Source organism: Ambystoma mexicanum, chromosome 7p, assembly GCF_040938575.1.
Source record: "Ambystoma mexicanum isolate Mex_15411 chromosome 7p, UKY_AmexF1_1, whole genome shotgun sequence".
Lineage (NCBI taxonomy): Eukaryota > Metazoa > Chordata > Amphibia > Caudata > Ambystomatidae > Ambystoma > Ambystoma mexicanum.
The window spans coordinates 324,164,544-324,179,484 of NC_090939.1; the positions used below are offsets into that span (position 1 = coordinate 324,164,544).

Here is a 14,941-nt window from a genome sequence, read left to right on the forward strand (position 1 = left end):
CCATACAGTCAACTGTCATTAAGTACCAAGGATGAATACCTCAGCTCTGGGGGTCTGTATCACTCTAGTGTGCACACTGCCTGGGGCTCCCCTACAGACTCCCTTTGCAGAGTTTGTGGCCCAAGGAAATCACTGATCTCTAGATGGCTAATGTTCTGAACGCCTTAACTTTGAGAAAGATCTGCAAAACAATTAAATAATGCAATACCTCAACCATGGGGGCAAATACGGGACAACAACCTTGTTCCGTACACATCTATTCTATGGTTCTCGAAGTACTGGGTGCCCAGGATTCTGCAATGAGCTGAATCACCTGATAAATTCAGTACGACGTCCTTTCATCGCCTGCCTTTTCATCCACAGGCTTTTCGAAGTGCACATTCCATCGAATGTGCTCATCAAATCTTTTAAGGTGGGAGGGTGGCAAAGGGACGGTAAGGGTTTGGGCGGGTGGGCAATGGCAAAAAAATAATAAAAAGAGCACATTCTATGGAATGTGCACGTTAAAAAGCCTGGGGATGAAAAGGCAGGCGATGAAATGACATGGAACCAGAAATTCCAGGTAATATCCTGAAACCCTGCAGGCTAGACGCTCCAGTTATTCCCAAAGTTCCTAGTGGATGCACCTCCCCCATTGTGCTAGTCAGCAAATGTTGAGGTCGGTGATGTCAGTGGATAGTATACCACTAACACCTTCAGAAACGGAAACCATGCTTCCGATCTCCACCACGGAAACATAAATACCAAGCAGGTGTGAGGAGTCAGGAATACAAACTGACAAAAGTAAGCCATGTTTTTGGTTACCGACTTATTGAAAATGAAAGGGTTGGGGAAAATGCCTCTCTGACCCTGCTCTAAAAATGCCCCTACCTAGACCAAAACTAAGGATCTGTCTGCGTCAGGATGTCAAAAACAATACTGTCCTGTGTCCAAAGTTCTATTCTGACCCTCACACTAAAACTATCTAAGGTGAAATGGGAAATGTATTTAACCCTGGGAGGTTTAGAAAAGTGGTGAGCCACTTCGTGTACTCTGCCAGAGCTAGCCTCAGTCACCCAACACTGCATTAGCACTGCAATCCATTTGTAACGTAGGCCACATTCCTTCTGGGACACAGCTTGAGTCATTTAAGATGTTATATTTGCCTAGGATCTGTTATTACAAATGTATTCAGCTAATAGTTAATTGTGCTTTATATTTAAACAATAACTGCCTTCTTTTAGTGCCTGCCCATGTCTGTGTATACATTTGCATGAGAGAGCTTTCCCAGGGCCCCTCCTCCCCCCTAGTTCCCTTGTAGTGCCTAGAAGAAGTCAAAAGTAGTAACACAACAGATCTGTACAGGTTATTTAGATTTTGACTCAAATTTGTTTCCCCATAAGAAATTTAGACAAATGAGCTATTAACTGTTAAAATGTCCTTCTGCTTTCGTTCGATCTGCAATGTTGAGAATACGTTTAAATATGTGTCCGACAAATCAGATTCTTGCCAGAGGAGCCATTCTTGAAACTGAGGCCTTCTGTCGATTTTGTAAGAATGAAAGACAGTTAATGACGTTAAGTCATTTAATAGTTCAATGTACAGCCTTAACTGGTCTAAGAGAACAATATTTTCAAAATGTAATGCAATTTTCATGCTTGCGTTCGCCTGATGAAATTTGGACTGCTTTGATTACGAGCAACAGAACCATTTTACACATTGCACTAACTCAATTTATACAAACAATTTTACCTTATGTTCCTTATGCAGTCGAGACTTGAGAACTTTTAACTATACAAATGCTTTTTTTAACAGATCTGATTTAATATATTAATTTTCCAAGATTGATTTACTAAAATCATATGTAATGTAAATGGAAAATTGATTTAGGTTAAATGTTTTAATATTCCTGTGTTATGGTTGATATACTATATTAATTCTATATTTTTTTTTAGAAATTCTATATTTTTCTACTCTCTTGAATGTTATAAATTGTATTTTTTTTATATGTTGTATATGTTGCCATTATATCAATTTTTTCCACTAAAAATGTAAATTTGAAAGTTGAAATTTTCAGCCAAATCAAATAAAAAAAGAAAAGAAAAAACAAGTCAAAAAAGTCTTGCCTAATTCGAAAGCGCTTGGGGGTGCAGGAAGACCCTAGTTCCTTCCCAACAAGGGGGAACAGAGGGAGGACAGAGACATTGATCTTACTAGGCCAAGTGACATTGATATCGTTCAAGTGCAGGGGAGATGGGAAAGGTGCCAGGGCAAAGGGGAGGGGGCAATGCTGTACATGGGATCAAAACAATAACAAGAAGTGCGGCTAGCAAGTGGCAGGTACAAGGGTAAGTGCAGACAGCAGATGTCCAAAAGCGCAAGTAGGGGGACTGTAGGGTTACAGATACAGACCCAAGTGCAAGGGTTGCCGGGAGGCAGTGCGGTGTGCAACTGGTAGGGCAGGGGCCTGGGCCCGAAATCGGAGGGTAGCCAGGTGACCAGTGTAGTATCAGACAGGAAATCTGCAGGGGAGAGGAAGAGAGAAAGAAGCACAGAGGAAGGTCTTGAGGTGCTTCCGGAACCGAAGACGGTTCTCCTCAAGTTTCAGAGAGGCAGGCCCCAGCCAAAGAAAGCTCTACCACCAACCTGTTCCTTGGAGAAGCGACTGACCCTGAGGGAGTTGGAGGCTGATGAGCGAAGAGTTCGAGAAGGAAGATATTTAGGAATAGAGAGTTTAAGGTATTGAGGCCCCAGAAGGCCTTGTGGACAATGCAAAGGTTTTTGAACTTAATCCTCGCAGCCACTGGGAGCCAGTGCAGTGATTTCAGTCCTGGAAAGATACGATCCCCGTGCTTGAGGCCAAGGACAAGTCTTGCAGCCCTGTTCTGGATGAGTTGCGGAGGACGGAGAGTAGAAGCAGGCAGATTTAGAAAGATGCTGTTGCAGTAGTCCAGCCTAGAGAGACCCAGAGCTCTAGAGACAGCGAGTTTCTGGGGGAAGGAGAGGAAAGGAAGAATACCTCTGAGGAGGTGCAGCTGGTAGTGTGACTTCTTAGAGAGGTCAGAGATGTGAGGAGAAAAGAAGAGTGCGGAGTCGAAGACGACCCAGAGGTTCTTAGCCTCACAGGTGGGAGCAGGAAGAGGGCCAAGGGAGGTCAGCCAGAGAGTGACGGGAAAGGAGGGTGCACAGGTGTGCCCATGAGGAGAATCTCCGTTTTACTGGCATTAAGGAAGAGATCGTTGGCAGCACACCACTCCTGGATAGCAGAAATTCAGATATGGGAGAAGGAAAGGTGGCAGAGGGGAGACTGAAAACAAGCCGAGTGTCATCAGCATAGCACTGAAAGTTGGAGCAGAGAGTGGCTATAAGGTGGGCGAGAGGTGCGAGGTATTGGTTGAACAGCCAGGGAGAGAGGTTAGACCCGTGGGGAGCGCCACAGGTAGCGACTGATATCGAGGAAAGGAAGGACCCAAGTTGGACCTGGGAGGGTCGATCAGAGAGGAGCGAGGTCAGCCAGGCCAGGGCCCGATCGGTGATACCCAGGTTATCACAGACAATTGAGGAGGATGGCATGGTTGACTGTGTCAAAGGCAGAAGAGAGAGATCGAGAAAGATGAGGACAGAGGGGAGATTAGAATAAAGGTTAGAGAGCAGGTCTTCACGGATGTTCAGGAGAGCAGTTTCCGTGCCTCTAGCTACTCTGAAGCCAGACTGATGGTCATGGAGACAACCAACAGATTCAGTGTGAAGATTAAGCTGGAAGATGGCAAGCTTTTCCAGGAGTTTGCCCAGGAAAGGACTGATGGCGATCAGGCGATTGCCGCACAGGAAGGGTGGGGGGCAGAGGGGGCGGGGGTTCAGCTGAGGGTTTGAGAAGAGGGTGCACAAGAGTGCTTCAGGGGGGAGGGAAGGCTCCAGGGGTGAAGGTGTGGTTGCTGAAGTCAGCCAGGGCAGGAGCAAGGGTGTCAATGTGGTCCTTGATGGTTTTGGAAGAACAGGGAAGAACCTGTTTTGACAAGACTTATAGAACGGACGTCTAGAAACCTTGTTAGGGGATAACAGAGGAAAAGATGAGAGGAAAAGTGGCCCGAGTTAGAGGAGAGAGTAGAGGTAGGTAGAGGATAGAGTAGAGGGAGGTGGAGGAGAGGAAAAGAGGGTGGCCAGGATGTCCTGGGTTTTAGAGCTGAAATAAGCCAGGGCTGTGCAGAGAGACTGGGAGGGGACAGGAGAGGTAGAGACTCCAGCAGGATTGGACAGCCCCTTGCAGATTTTAAAGAGTTTGGCCGAGTTGTTAGATGCCGCAGAGACGCGGGCTTGGATGTGGGTTCTCCTCCTAGTACGGACAGAGCCGGTATTGCCTTTTGATCAGACGGCAGGCCAGTTTGATGTGCAAGAAGCTAGCCATTTCCTCTCACCACCCTGCACTTGCGTTTAAGGGTGACTAGGTCAGAGTCATACCAGGAGTTACACTTGGCTTTGGGGCTTCAAGCGCATCCTCATGACAGGGGCAAGAACATTAAGAGTATCAGAGATAGAAGAGTGGAGCATAGCAAGGGCTGTGTCAGGATGTGAGTCAGCCAAAGGAGGAGATGGGGGGGGGGGGGGGGGGGAGAAAGTGTCAGCGAAAGCCTCAACTGTCACACGCTTCATGGGTCGGATGACCGAGAAGGTAGGTGGCAGTGCTGGAGTTGGCTTGGACTGAGGGGTAAAGAGGAGAGGAGTGATGAGGGAGATTGAAAGGGGGAGGTGCGAGGAGATTAGAAAATCCAGAGGGTGCCCTGCAGAGTGGGGTGGGCCAGAGGGGTGAATAGAAAGAGTCGCAGAGGTCGCAAAAGAGTCCAGAGGAGGGCCAGGAAGAATCCAGGTGGATGTTAAAGTCTCCAAGAAGGAAGAGTTGAGGGGTCGAGGCCAGGAGGGAGGAGGAGCGGTCCGCCAGTTCAGAGAGGAAGGAGGTGATCTGACTAGGTGGCCGATAGATGGTAGACACGGTAAGAGTGGCCAGGAGAGCGAGAGAGAGCCTGCAGACAAGGCATTCTAAAGAGGAGTAAGCCTGCATAGGAATGACAGAGGCAGGAATCCACTGCGGGAAGATCAAGGCTACACCCCCTCCCGAATGGTTGGACCTGGGCGCAGGGAGGAGAGTGTCAAAGCTCGTGACAGAGCTAGCCGTGAACCATGTCTCGGTGAGATCGAGGACATCGAGATCAAGTTCTTCCAGGAGGCAGCAGATGTCAGAGGAGTGTTTGACAGCTGAGCGAGAGTTGAGAGTGGTAATATGGAGAAGGTTGCCAACTTTGAAAGACTTCCGAGGAGGGGTATAAATCAAAGGTACGCCCAGCAGAGGTGTAGAAGGAGCCCGGAGGGGGGGGGGAGGAAGGGGGGGAGAGAAAGGAGGAAAGGGCAAGGTAGCCAAGGAGGAGGCAGAGGGGGGAGGCAAGGAAGCCGAAAAAGGGAGAGAAGTGACAGCAGGAGAAGAAAGGAAATTGATGAGGCATGGGAAGAGTCTATCAAAGAGGAGACGGTTGGCCAGGTGGCCTTGGACCAAGACGCTGACATTCAGGTAAACATTAATGAGGACCTTAGAGGAGGGGGAAGGGGGCCAGGAGGGCCTTCCACCGGGTGCCATCATTAATGGTAAAAGAAGAGAAAGGAGAGAGCTCAGAGACCATATGAAGAGTCCATAGGTCTGGCGAGGGAACGACAGAGGATGTCGCTGGGGCTCTGTCTGGAGGAAGCACTGGTATAGGTGTAGGCGATAGGGAGGCCTGGGTTGGAGAACAGGATATCCTTTTTGAACTTCTTCCTACCAGATTTAGTGAGGCGAGCAGGATAGTTGATAGAGAAGCAGTTTGACAAGATAGGAGAAAGAGAGCATAATACAATAGGTGGGGGAAGAGGAGCGAGGAAGAGGGGGTGGAGGGGAAATGTGGCAGGGGGGAGACAAGGAGGGGTGCATGCAGACGAAACAGAAAGGGACTAGACAAGAGTGGACAATTGACTAAGTAGGCAAGAGCTCAGATGGAAGAGCAGGCAGAAAACAAGGCAGTGCGGTAAGCAAATCAGGAGTTCGACTCGCTGGGTGCCTGGTTCACTATCCAGCCAGGGCTTCTTCGCTTTCTTCTCAATCCTTGGATCCAAGAAATGCACTTCTCAAGAACTGCGTCACTGACCCCATTGTTACAAGCTTTGTGTCAATTGTATGATCTTTACTTGGGCTTTCAACACTGTTCATTTCTCCATTAGTTCCACAGCCTTCACTTATGCTTTTCCCAAAGTTTGTATCAATTCCTTGGCCTTCACTTAGGCTTAGCGCACTGTTCATATCCGAATCAATAATATTTCCTCTTCTTAAGCTGTTTGTTACGTTTGCTTCAATTCTGTTGCTTTCATTTAGGCATTTCATAAAATATTTGCATCTGTATTACTTGTGTGCCCTTTTCTTAGGCTCTTAGCAATATTCATCTCAATTCTATTGCCTTCACTTAGGGGTTTTATAAAAAGCATTATAAAAAATGATAAAGGAAAAGTATGCTCAATATATGAATTGTGGGGTATGAACCCGATAAAGGGATGTGGAAAATGTGGCATCTGCAAACTTACTAAGAAGTGCAAGGAAATAGACATTGGTTTGGCAAAACCCTGGATACAACATACATTCACCACGATTAACCATTGAATATACGATTGTCTGTCCATGTGGTTTGAGATATTTAGGAAAGACAAATCGCAAAATAAAAAAAACACAAATATTTGAATACCGGAGCTGCATAAAAAAAAAAATATAAAAATAAAGTTGAACAAGCCCCTCTGGATAAATATTTTATGAAAAATAAACATGGCTGGGAAGAATTCTTATGGATAGTATTACAATAAATCGTGGTACTAATAAAAGGAGAAAAATATGTAAAGCTCTTTAAGAGAGAGCAGGAGCTTATTTTCTTTTAAACAAAAAGTGACACTGGACTTGAACAAGGAGGTGGAATGGCACAGACTTAACATAATCTAAGATTCTTTTTACCTACAGAATCCTGGGTATATACAGCCCCGAAGTTGTGGCCTCCAGCTATAAAATACCGAGTTATAAAATAACCAGGTATTATGGGGTACCAACAGATACTGGGAAAGTAACCAAATTTTAAAACCCCCTCTCCGTCCAATTACCAACAGAATGTCACGTGCTACAGACAAGACACCTCAAACATACCGGCAGAGGGGTGCTGTTGCGCACGTGGAAAATGGCTGCCTGATTTCAGAGCTCCTGCTCCACCGAGAGATCCTGTTCCAAGTTATCCTTTCAGAGGCTGCCTGAGAAGCTGGAAAGCTGAGTTAACAACGGCCCAGATATCTGAGCACATTCAGAGAAAATCCTGGTCAGCTGCGACCCATATTCGCCAATATATGGTCATGGTGAGATTGGCCGACACCCAGCGCTGAGGCGATCTGGCGAATAGAACCGGGCAGATCCACCCATTGGCCGGGGATGCAGAGGGACTGCAGGCCGCAGGTGGGAGGAGCCTGCAACTGCGGCTCACGCTTTAGCCCAATATACGGGTGTTGGTTGCGCCAAGCGGGAAAGAAGGCTGCGACGGACACCAACCAATGGACCCCATGCATGAACGAGACCTGTGGGGTGCTCCGGCTGACAGACAACGTAAAACGCTTTCTGCCCTTCCGGACGTCGTGATCGGATGAGGTCCTACAGCAAATCCCCAAGTAACACAATGGGGGCTGCAGCTCCCTGGAAGCAGCACGACACACGCACGCGACCCCAAGTAAGAGGCTGGGAGGTGGTGGGGAAGGTGTGGAGCAGTGTGTGGCGGGCTTAACCCCGGCTGTATGCGGAGCTCGCTGCTTGGCATAGCTCCCGCTCAGACCGCAGCTCGGCCTCAAGGCTGGAACGGCTGCGTATGTTATTGACTGGAGAAGACAGCTGTCGCCTGTGCTGAGGGATTCTAACAGGGCGGAGCTCCTGGGAACACAGATCCACAATTTAGACTGACACTAAGCTTCCAATACTCTGAGCCTGCCATAAGTTGGTGCTCCAAGAGCAATACAATATCCTGACCTGAGGCGGACTACGCAGCCCAGAGCTTACTGAGCAGTGAAACTCGGACCACTGTGGCAGGCTCACGCGGTGCGGCCGGCCCTCAAGGACCTTGTGGAGGCGATACGGGACGCTCAGGATGGCTCATCACAGTTCTAAGGGGCGCTGATGCCTCCGATTGTTCACTGGATTCCCTCCAGTTACACAGATGCTGGCACTGCCCATGCTATACCACACTGCTGCTCAGCGCCTAATATATTACTGCCTCTTGATCACCTGGAGGCACACAGAGGCTGCCCCCACGACCCTTTATTAATAAAAAGAAAAAACACCTGATGCACACATAAGCTTCGCGAGTTAAGACGAAACTCAGTGCCACGAGATATTACGAACTGAATACTACATACGTGGAAGGACAGTCCATTCGTGGCCAACACGCCCTGAAGACCTAAAACACGAAGAAGTGTGCAGACATACTTTGAACCCCATTCCTCGCCAGCCAAACTAACCATATGGTGACGGTGTGAACATTTACAGAAAATCATTGCCCTGAACATTGATAACAATGAAATTGAAAGCAGCACGCTGCTCTGCGCCACCATGGGGGAACCACATAAAGCAGGCAAAACATCTAAGACCCCTGGTAGCAAAAAGAAAGGGCCAATGGACACTTACACCAGCAGCCAAAACCGAACGGTTGCAGTGGCGATGCATTCGGAGCCCATTGTGACTGGCGAGCCTGAAGGAGGGGAACGAGAAGACAAGCTTGCAGCACTAGTGCAAAATGGGTTCCTGCCAGTTAACGTGAAGCTGGACGAGATAGTGGCCACTATTGGCTCCATGAGGGCCAGAATAGATAAAGAAAGTGCACGTGTCACGGAAACTGAAAATAGAATAAGTGCAAATGAAGATACCATTGCTCATCACAGTCGAGACATTACCCAAATTAAAGAAACAATGAGCAAGCTACAAAATAAATGTGAAGACGTCTAATCAAGATTAAGGAGAAACAACGTTCGAGTGGCTGGCATAGCGTAATCCTTCGGGAAAGGCCAAATGGAGAAGCAACTGGAAACACTGTTCAGATCCTTGTTTGGGCCCCGAGTCATTCTCTGAACACTTTCTGGTCGAGAGAGCACACTGTACACGCTGGCTCCGGTACTCAAACCAGGTGCACCACCACGCACGATAATTGCACGTCTCCTTAACTACAGAGACAGACACAATCCTACGCCTGGCAAGGGAGGCTGGAACATTGCAGTATGAGGAAAACCGAATACACATATACCCAGACTTCGCCGGGGTGCAGGCAAGCAGACGATCTTACGAACCAGTTAAACTCTTGAAAGCACGCCAGATTACATACGCCTTGATGTTCCAGGCCAAAATGAGGATTCAACATGCATGAAGAGCACACTTTTTTGAGAATCCGGCTGAAGCCATGGCCTATATAGAAACTTCTATACCCCTTCCTCCCAGAGGGGGCAGACCGGTGCATAACAGACCCCATTCTGTGGATTAATGACACATGCCAAGTGAAGTTATGTTTGGGCTATCAAATCCTTTTTTGTCCAGAATTAGGCTGAACTAGCATCGAAAGCGGCCCCATGATCCATGGCTAGGTGGAGTGGGGAGAACCGGAGTTGGCGGTCATGTGAAGCAACATGGCTACCCCTGGAATATTCCACAAGTTGAAGTGGGAACATCGTCAAGTTGGGGGTGATGATGAGGGTGGGAAGAGGGTATGAAGCATGTTGTTGTTATATAGACTCATGGTGCAAAACGGCGACTGGGCCCCATGATACAGAGCCTCGTCCCGAGGGGAGGATAAAGGAGGCAGAATGTTTGTTAATGATTAAATCAGTGGTTACACGGATGCTGGCACAACCCACACTATACAAACATTATATCACTAAGAGACAAGGTATCGTCGGGACATTTCCCTATGAAGCATTGGTGACGGGCTGAAGGTAAAATTGCTGTTGTGGAATATAAGGGGTCTGAATAACCGGGTAAAGACTAAGAAAGTGGGCAATTATATCACTAGGCATGGTCCCCATATCCTAATGTTGCAAGAAACGCACACAATGGATGCGAGCAATTTACACATATTGCCCAAATGGAGCAAATTAAGGTTCCACACTAATTATTCATCCCAGTCCAGAGGGGTCATTACTCTTATCCATCCAAGTGTGGGGTTCAAACTGGTGGGCCAAAAGGATGACCAGCTTGGCAGATATGTTCTGGTGTGGGGTGAGATCACTGGCCAGCAACTATTGCTGATTAACACATATGGGCCTAATATTGATGACCCTGCCTTTTACAAAAATATTTATCAGTTAATCGCTTCAATTAATGTGACCACTATAATATGGGGAGGGGATTTCAATGTGGCCCTGGACCCCAAAATAGATAGATCCAGGACTACTGTCAGAGCACCTAATAAAACAGTTCTCACCCTGAAGCACATTCTACCACAGCTTTCACTTGTGGACGCCAGGCGTGTGCTGCACCCGGACAGTAGGGGATACACGTATTACTCCTCTGTGCAGGATTCTGAGTCTAGGATCGACTATTGGTTTGTCTCCCCTGCTGTGGCCACTGCACTGAAGACATGCGAGATACTACCCCGCACACGGTCTGATAATTCCCCTGTGTTGATGGAGGTGGAGCTTCACAATGCCCCTAGGCCCGTAAAAGGATAGAGAACGCCAGGAGGAATGTTGGGCGACCCTGGGGTTGTGGAGGAATTACACATAGAAATTGCAGAGATTTTTGCTAACAACGTGGAATCAGTTGATCGGTACTCCACTGTCTGGGAATCCTTTAATGTTTGGTCTAGGGGAACCATGATATCTAAGTCAGTGGGTCTCCTGAAGGGGGTCTGAGCTGAGCCAACTGAAACTGAACGCAAACTGGGGGAACTTGGAGACTTACACTCGCACACAAGACAAGGCAATATTGGCTGAAATTAAGGCAAATCTACAAGAATTTGGCAAGTTGGCCACTAGAGAAGTGCGCACCGGTACGCGCCTGTAGATATGGGCATGGGAATAAAGCTGGGATGACACTGTCCAATCTGCTCAAACATGATAGGCAACCAAACCAGATTACAAGCATACAAACGCCACAAGGGGAGGTTCTTCTAAGTGAAGAGGGGATCAATAGTGAATTTGCTAAATTCTACCAAGAACTATATAGAAACAAAGATACCAAAACAGACACTGAAATTAAGTCTTACCTAGAGGCACTTTCCATGCCAACTCTCCCCGAGGAGGTCCGACTGGCAATGGAGCGGCCTGTAACCGCTGAGGAAATCGCAGAGGCGGTTAAGGCATTGGCGACGGATTAGGCGCCGAATTCTATAAAGAGTTCCGCGAGGAGCTAGTACCAGTACTATTGCAGCTATGGGAAGAAGCCCTTCAGACCAATATACTACCCCCGACAATGAGAGAGGCTGTGATAACCGTACTCCCTAAACCTCGTCGGCCACCCCAAGATATATCCTCCTACAGGCCCCTTTCACTTATAAACACTGACGCCAAGATATTTGCAAAAGTACTGGCCAATCGACTTTTGCCGGCAGTCCCGACACTAGTTCATGCCGACCAAAACGGGTTTATCCCCACTAGATCCACAGCCCTTAATCTCCGTAGACTTGTTGGCATTATGGCACAGATAGACCAAGGGCAGTGGTCATATCCCTTGACCCCGAAAAAGCCTTTGACTCAGTGTCATGGGCTTATTTGTTAGCAGTACTGGAGGCATTTGGGATGGGCCCTAATTTTATTAGATATGTGAAACTGTTATACACAGAACCCGGTGCAAGAGTATTGACTAATCTATCCATCTCTGAATTATTCCTACGGGGAAGAGGCACCAGGTAGGGGTGCCCATTCTTGCATATACCAGACAGGGGGATAAAACTGAAAGGCTCTACCCAACTAATCTCCCTATACGCGGATGATACGCTCCTATATGTTAGTGAACCAGAAAATAATATTGCACCCATCATGGCGGAGATTCAGGAATTCGCAGTTTACTCTGGGTATACTATAAATAATGCAAAATCCGAAATAGTCCCACTTACACCGACAACCAAGTGTCCAGACACTCGGTGCAGGCTTAAATGGTCCGAACAAACTATTAGATACCTGGGGATACTGGTCTCTAGGGATAGATATACACTATACACAGATAACCATGAAAGCACATTACACACACTAAACATCAAATTACTGATGTGGGGGCGCCTGACAATCTCACTGCAGAGTCGCAGTTCTTAAAATGATAATTTACCCAAATTACTGTATTTTTTTGTGAACGGCCCTTCTTTGCCAGGCTTCGATCCACGGTGGTAACTTTTCTGTGGAATGGGAAAACAGTAAGGATAGGGTGGGAAAAAATGACTGAACCATACTCCTCAGGCAGCATAGCGGCACCAGATTTTGAACTGTATTATTACGTTGCCCAAGCTCAATTTGCGAAATACTGGCACGGTGAAGCCGATGGCCCGCTTCCCGCGTGGATAGAGGAATACACCACACACCCCACGAATATAGTCTAATTTTCGATACACAATATAGACACATGCGATTAAAACCCAGTGAGCTGCACGGTTGGGGCATGGAAGGCTATATGCAAAAGACTGGGCTTGGAAACCCCTTATAACCCAGGTGTCCCTCTGGAACTACCCGGGCATACCTCCAACACACGATAGCAGCCTACAGGAATCCTGGGATCCAAATAAAGAAATTAAACTGGGCGACATGTTCATTAATGGGAAATTCGCAACCTTAAATGACGTGTTGGGGGCATTGGGCGGGGGACCGCTTAAGACACTCCAATACCATGAGAACAGCTTTCCAGAAGCACTGGCTGCTCTTCCCAGATGAGCCGCTTACACATCCATGTACGCAGCTGGCAACTGCTGGGGATAGCCTGGGGATCTCTAAACTATATGTGGTGGTCCAAGCACATACCCCCACAACAAACCAGGTCAAAGACAAGTGGGAGAGAGACCTACAGGCCCCCATTGATGATAAAACCTGGGACAGGTATTGCTCGCTTACCAAAGGGTATTGTTAAATGCTGGCCTACGCTTAATCCAGTTTAAGATTTTAAATAGACTACACTACACGCCGGCTAAGATAGCCAAGTTCACGTTGGATGGTTCGGGTGAATGTCCCAAATGTAGGGCTCCTCAGGCTGGTGCATGCCACATGTACTGGCTGTCCGGTAGTGGCGGGATTCTGGAGGGAGGTGGCGGAGATGCAAGAAGACATTACACATGTTCCCCCTCGACTGACCCCACAGAAATACCTGTTTGGTGACATAGGCAAGTGCAGAGAAAAAAATCAGGAGACTGTTTAATATTGCATGTGCGGTGGCCAAAAAATGCATCTTACAAACTTGGAAAGGCCCTGGTCCGCCGAACATGAAACATTTCCTTCGGGAACTAACATATGTTAATGAATCGGAAGAACAATTTGTCCTGACCCAGCCAGCTGCAAGTAGGCCCAAAGATATATGGGGCCCTTTCAGAATGTATTTATGCGACATGGCGAGACTTCGTAATCTTTAATGTTCAAATGAGCTGTGTCATATCATTGTTGAAATATGTGAAATGTGATGAGTGCTGTGTATCTTTTGTAACCACATTTCACGTTTGGAGTGCCGGCGAAAAGGAATGGAGAATGCCTGAAAGCGCGTTGGGCAGACGGATTGATTCCGTGCTCGTAGATATTAAAAAGGTAAGGTAAGATATCGTCCCGAGTGCACTCCCATTAAACAGAACATGGAATTCCAGGAAATATTTTGCAGCACGTAGAACTGACCAAGGATTTCCCCCCCTTTCTTGCAGACAACCAAGCAGTTAAATAATACTACGCTTGTTTTCTTCTTAATAAGGATGTGACCAACAGGAAAATCACTGCACTCGTTTTGACAGAAGCCTTTGGGAATTTAGCTACTAGACTGCAGGTAAGCCACTGGAGAAAGTATATATACACCATTACCTTATTTTAAGTGCGGTTTATAGACTCAGAACCACGCTCTACTATCAACTGAGGGGATTACACCTTTGTCTTAATGTAGGCAATTGAGGACATACACTAAAGATAATAACTAAGAAGTGCACTCTACACGAGAAAAGGGCCCACCTACAGGAAAGAAAGCATTCCTGTTGGAAAAAATGGGTGTGCACACGTTTGTACTAGCATACCAGTTGATAAGATAGCGTGCAGTTATACTTGAGTAAAGCAGAATGTGCTGTCCGTATATCCGACAGTCTGGACTAGGGACCAATGTGGGATTCAGGTTTTCAATATACACCTTTTTTGTGCATCTTTGTAGGAAAAGAGTAGCTATTCAAATGATCAGCATTTTATTTACATACTGTGTGGGAGGAAGGTTGGATTCTGTTCCAACTAATAGATAGCATGAATGGCCATTTTATTTGTGGTTTTATTGCAGAGTTGGGAAGTTTAGGCATCCGTTTCAAAAGGAAAAAAGGAAACGATAACACCGATTTGTTTCTAACCAACAAAAGCACTTTATTATATATTTTTTTAACATGTTTGTTCGTACTAAGAAATTAGCTCCCGAGGAATGTTCAGCAAATGATGCATAAGAACAGAAACATGTAGAGCAAATGGTCATAGAATATTCTAAAGACCACAGATCTAACATCGACTGGGATCACCTTCCAAGATAGGAAGGGCTAAAAAGGACGTACAGTTGTGTGTTAATCATCCGATAGGTCCAAAAGTGGACTTTAAGATGTTTATTCTGTGTGATTGTAACAGGAGTAATATACTGATTAATTTGTCCTGCATATATGTCCATTGAATATCAGTGCAATATCTTCAGTCACGATTTAATGTATTTAAGAAAGATGTATATGCTATTGTTAAATAA

General features: G+C 46.7%; 1 protein-coding gene across 6 annotated transcripts in view; it reads right to left on the bottom strand.

The window, feature by feature from the left end:
- Positions 1-14,941, bottom strand: part of GABPA (GA binding protein transcription factor subunit alpha) — a 560,071-nt gene that overhangs the window by 439,469 nt on the left and 105,661 nt on the right. The window lies entirely within an intron of this gene.